We start from the raw sequence: 6,000 nt of genomic DNA, 5'->3' as shown, positions 1-6,000 counted from the left end.
GTGGGGGGGGGGGAGAGAGAGAGCTCCCCCCTGTTCCCCACTGCTATCGCCCGCTCCACCACACCGCTCCCCCGGTGCCCCCCGAATCTTTTCGTCCAAGTAGTCAGTTACTCGGAAAAAGCAGTGCTCAAGTGCAAAAACGCCCTAAATGAGTACGTTCGCTCATCTCTACTCCAGACCGTTACAAACAACATGGCCGTCGTGTAGACTGACCTTCGTTTGTTCAAATGTGGCAGTACCTGTGAAGTGATGGAGCCCTGTACAGGTAGAAGAATGTAGTTGGCCAGAGCTAGGGTTGTAACTCCAAAGCTTCCTACATCAATAATGTATGGACCACTCCTAAGGCATGTACACCCTTAATTCTATTACATTAAAATATATCTGTTAGGTTGAGAAAGCTGTGGCTATGGAATGGATGGAATTCTGCTGAGAAACTTGTGGCACAGGTACACTGATTTTAGCGATCACATTCACACCTGGACTGCACGTACACATAGAATTTAAGTTCTGTATCCCAATTTCGCCAGGTTTCTGACTAGTGTGATGATGTTATAGCACTATCCGCCATAGTAACACCCTGACCCCTTTATATACAGGGTGATAACTGCTATAATACTAGCAGCAAAAGCATCTCAGACCCTAGATACATGCATAAGGGGACCATCCAATATTACCGGATAGAGTGGTGGACATCATCCCATTGTAGCTTTTATCTACTGTGGATATATTGACCTTTATAGGGTTATGGTGCCTCCATACTGTCCCTATGTTAATAATGAATTGTTTTCCTATATTGCACAATTTCCCATCCTTCTCATTTGCTTGACCCTACTGTGTTTATTCACCAGTTGCCATAATCTCTGAGCATTGTGTTGAGAGGAGAGTTATGGCTATTAAATACACTAGCTGCAGATGGAATTCTGTCATTGCAAACAGCATTTTATAAGCATTTCCCAAAACCCCAATAACATAATGAGAACTATCATCTCCCATAATAAAGGAGCAAGAGAAGGCTTGTGTCCATGAATATATTGCACTTGTGTATACTATAAAAGCAGATTGACTTAGGTTATATATGTGTATGGGGACATCCTGCAGATTCCACAACTATTGTATTTAATTGCAAAAGTCACATAAAGCTTTGAATGCCTCAGTCCTACAACCTGTTGCCGAATATGATTGTTTGTCCACTGTCATGCTGAGTGTCTATGGGTTTGTTCTCTGCTGGACCTTAGGCGCCTTGTTGTATTAAGGACCTCTGATTTTTCTTGGTCTGGACCCGGAGGATCCTCTGATACACTGGTGGGCCAATCTGACCCTGCTTATAAGTCATATATGTTACACAGTTTTGTAAATGAAAAGCATGGATACTGATGGGAAATCAAATTCCCTGTGATGTCACCAAACTAAAGACCACTCTTTTCGCAGCCCATTTGTCAATGGAGTGTAGGCTACGTTCATAAAGCAGACAGTAGATACCACTGCTACTAGAAGACCCTGATAAGCTACAAAATGGAGAGAACAGCCACACCAGAGGAACGTTTAGTCAAAATAAAAGTTTATTAGATTTTGAATAAACTTTGTTAATGAACATTTTTATCTCTACCAATCTCGATCATTCAGATTATTTCCTAGGTATTCTTCCACTTCAATAGCCCTGATATACATAAAAGTCCAGAGTATTTCTTTTGTGGTTTTAGTCTTTCATCAGACTATGATTTTGTTTTGTCGTTCCAACAGTGCTGATCACACCATTTTCAAGCAAACGTTCTTAATAAACATGAATAATTTATTGAATTGCAAACTGGGCCTTGTCAAACAGACGGAGTGTTCTGAAAACGGAGGGAGACAGAGGCTCAGCACAAAAAGTAATCTGGAAACTGAAGCCTTTGTTGGTGTAATTTCTAAGAAGGTATCTCATCTCATTTTCAAGATATCACAAATTACTTGATACAAAATGATTCTCTATCTTTTTACTTTATTAAAGACATGTTATTTGCAATACCATTTGGCTACAGTAAACTAGGGAGACAATCAGCTTTGCAGAGCGATTTCCGAAACAGAGTATATTCTGGAAATAGTATGATAGAAAGATAAGCAGAAAAAAAGAAGGCAAAATGCTAACCAATTAAATATTGGGAATAGATAAAGACTATTAGCACACAAATTCTGAGATAGAAGCTGTCATAAAACCCATGTCAGACGGTGGTTCTTTGGGCCTACAAAGGTGATGATGCTGAGGATGTACCTTCTCCATAGATAATGTCCTTTTTTAACTACATTATCATTTTACCATCACAATATCATCAATTAAATCTAATTGTTGATTTGTGAATCAACCCATAAGAAATGCACCCTAGTGGTAAGTGATTGGATCCAAAATTTGCTCCAGATGAAGTTGACTTCTGCTGAAGCGTTGAGAGTAGAGATGAGCGAACATCGCTCTTCTCGAGTAACTGCTTACTGGTCCGATTAGGCTACGGGGGGGGGGGGGAGTGGCGAGGGATAGTGGGGAGGGAGAGAGCGATCTCTCTCTCTTCCCCCCGCTACCTGCCGCTCACCCCCACCATCACCCCCCCGCCATCCCCCCGAGCCTGCTCGGACCAGTAAGCAGTTACTCGAGAAGAGCGATGCTCGTTCGAGTAACTGTTTTATCCGAGCGTGCTCGCTCATCTCTAGTTGAGAGTCATTATTGTATCAGAGCCTGAACCTGCCACAGGATTCTCTAGTACTACACTAAACCATTCCAACCCTGCGTAGAAATGTTGTAGATCTCAGAAATATATTGATGCAAAGGTGGCAAGTAGAGTTGAGCGAACATGCTTATCCGAGCTAGATGCTCGTTTGAGTATTAGCATACTCGATGGTGCTCGTTTGGACCCCTTACCACATTACCACTAGGAGGGAGGGAGAGAGAGAAAAAAAGAGAGGAAAAAAAAAAGCTCAGCATCCGGCGGGTCCAACACAAAAATGCTCATTACCGTGACGCAGTTTTTCCCTCTAGATTTCTAGGGAAAAAAATAGCAAATTTTCATCAAAACTCCCCTTCATCAAAATGTTATTTTTTATGGCTAAGAAAAGGAAATCCCATGATACAAATTTTAATTCACTTTTAATTAACGCATTTTGCACAACTATACATGCCTACTAACATTTAAATTCTAAATTAGGGGATATTTTAAGCTCCACTTAGAATTCTCCAAAGAATGGGATAAAACATATTGATGTTCAAGTGCTTTTGTGATAGACATGATGATTAGTCAGTGTAAAATATCTATTGATTTGTATAAACCAAATGTATTCTGCTATTGTAATGACTTTTAGCTCTGTGGAGTTTAAAGGCCACACCATCTAATCATGGTATTTGCTAGACAATGGATGTGTGATGTAATGTCAGTTGAGTACATAAAAATTGCACAAGAAGCCTCCAAGAGTTAAGGGCCATAGTGTTATATGTATATACTTGTCCAATACTGAGTGTTTTCCTAGCACTTCATCACCCGTCCCATCCTGAAGTTAGTTAAATAATGATTTACCACTACACAGAAATGACTTCAGCTAGGACAAAGTCCGCGCCACATCAACACTTGGAGAAGGGTGGGCAGAGAGGCGGGGGATTCTATATGATCTGACAAATGAGAATCTTATATGTTACTGATGTAATCTGTTGCACGCCCATTAAAGGGCGGTTATCATGTGCTATAATAAAAAGCCTGAGCCTCTACACATTGTAGAGACTCTCCCGGTTTTAGACCAGCATTTGTGTCTGATCTGGTCGATGATGTGTGCACACTATACAATTTGGAAGCTACAAAATACCCCAAAACCTGCTGGAGAAAACCATATCCAGTTCAGTGGCGTCCTTCTGGGTGGGCTCGAGTAGAGATTTTGATTTCTTTCATTCTGGAAAAATACAGAGATCGGCAGATAGCACGCAGAACTCAGGGGCCAGAAAATCTACAGAACACGGTAAGATTGCTTTATGTAAAATCTACCGATGTGAGCTGAGTTCTGACTGCTATTCTGCCTGTTTCTGATCCAGAGTGATAAATCAATGAAAGGCAGGTAATATAGTTCTTTCTACTTGGGAAAAAAAACACCGTTTTAACCTGCCTAAGGGGTATTTTGTATGCTGTGTATATTATGTCTGAGACGGTTTAAAATTGTGTATACAAGACCAAGAGACAAATTCTGTGAGGATTAATGTGTCAGAAGGGCGGACTTGGCTGTTTAAGTCTGAGGGAGCACGCCAGAGACACTTACTCCTAGGCAAATAGTGTGAGGTTAAAATTTATGATACGCATATTTACCCGTATGATTGAGCGTGTTATGTTCTCATATGTGAAAGGGTATATACGCGGGAATTATAGCCGTGCTTTGTGATGGCTGACGTCTCCGGAATATTGTTGAGGTTTTTGGTCATTGAAAATAATCGTCAGTCTCTGTGTATAGCTAATTGTTCTGTCCAGACTGTGTGCAAGGAGTGCTCTTGGGGATTACTAGTAGAGGGTGGGTTGATATAAAAGGTAGATGAGATATATACCTTGAGCCGTTGTGGATATTCTCCAGTAATCCCGTCTGTTTGGTATTATAGAAAGAATGTGCAGTGTTTATTATTGGGGGAGGGTTGCTGCCAATTAACCCTTCTGTTCCTTTTGTCTTGTAGAATTAATGTGCATTGTGATCTGAGTGGGAAAGAGAGGTTATATTGGAAGGATTTGAAGAAAGCAGATTTTACAAGAGGAACACTATTGTGTCCAGAAACTTCAGATAGGATAGAATAAGCAGGTAGAATAGAATGAGGAATCAGTACAGGATGTTTTGGAATATGCAAAACATGTAGAAACGTTTTACAAAGAAAAGGATCAGGAAAAGTTGCAGAAAGAAATGTCAGGTTATGGACAGATAAGCAGAAATGAGTATGGTAAGATAGATTGTAGAAAGTTTTCAGAAGATGAGCAGGAAGCCTAGCAGAAAGAAAGGCGTTTTTAGCTAGTTTTTTGGTATAATGTAGTTAAGAGATTCAAGAGGAGAAAGCATGTAGTGGGGTATGTGTATTGCTTATGAACAATGTAATGCCTTTGTGTTGACTACAGCCCCTCCCTGTAATGGCAGCCGCGCTTGCAATGTTTACAACCCCACATAGTGTGACTCTGCAGTAAATGTGGTGAGCCCTGCCCCCACCCTGAAGTTACTTCCCCCCATGTGCTCACTTTCAGGGTGTGTGATGTCACTTCCGGTCCCTCCCCATCCGGGACAGGACCTGGCCCCGCCCCTTCCTCCTCCAGTGGCCATTTTGCCTCACCTGGGAGATTTGTAGCCCCGCCCCTTTCTGCCTCTGGTGGCCATTTTGCTGCACTTGGGAGGCCTACATTCCCCAATGCCACTGTATCCAGTGCTAACCTCATGATTGTCTGAAGCAAGGTCTTGTTTGACCGGACTTTGTTACACTCCAAGATGTGGCCACTTTGGATGTGTGATAAGTTCAGGGAAACAAACCTTTGTGAAGATGCAGCTTGGGACATAGTAGATGACTAAGCTGGTTTATAGTGTATGGAAGATTGGAGTTGATGCATGGGGGACAGAGGCCGGGAATACATGACAGGGGATGCTCTGTCATGTTCCCAGGGGCTCTGTTTTCCACTGCCCGCTTCTCCAATGGATACTCAGACTGATGATGTTATGGAAGGCTCCTACAGATGAAATAATTTCCCTATAGTCACCCAGCAAACTTTTTCACGCAATTTGATGAAGTAATTTTACTTTTTATGTGAAGAAAGAGGGACTGAATTGCTCAGAGTAGGATGTTAATTCATCCGTATTCTTTAGTTTTTCTTTAAGTCTTTTGTATATTCTAGTGTCAGTCTACACTGAAGCTATAATTATATTCCGACAGGAGAGTAAAAGCTAAACGCTGGCCATTCCCTGAAATACTATTACACTGGGTGACGTAAAATTTTACTTGTGTTGCGCCCCCTTGTGTTAAAAAATGCTAATTGC

This window comes from Eleutherodactylus coqui, chromosome 1, assembly GCF_035609145.1.
Source record: "Eleutherodactylus coqui strain aEleCoq1 chromosome 1, aEleCoq1.hap1, whole genome shotgun sequence".
Classification (NCBI taxonomy): Eukaryota; Metazoa; Chordata; class Amphibia; order Anura; family Eleutherodactylidae; genus Eleutherodactylus; species Eleutherodactylus coqui.
The sequence above is the reverse complement of the archived record's forward strand: the minus strand, read 5'-3'. Positions refer to the sequence as shown.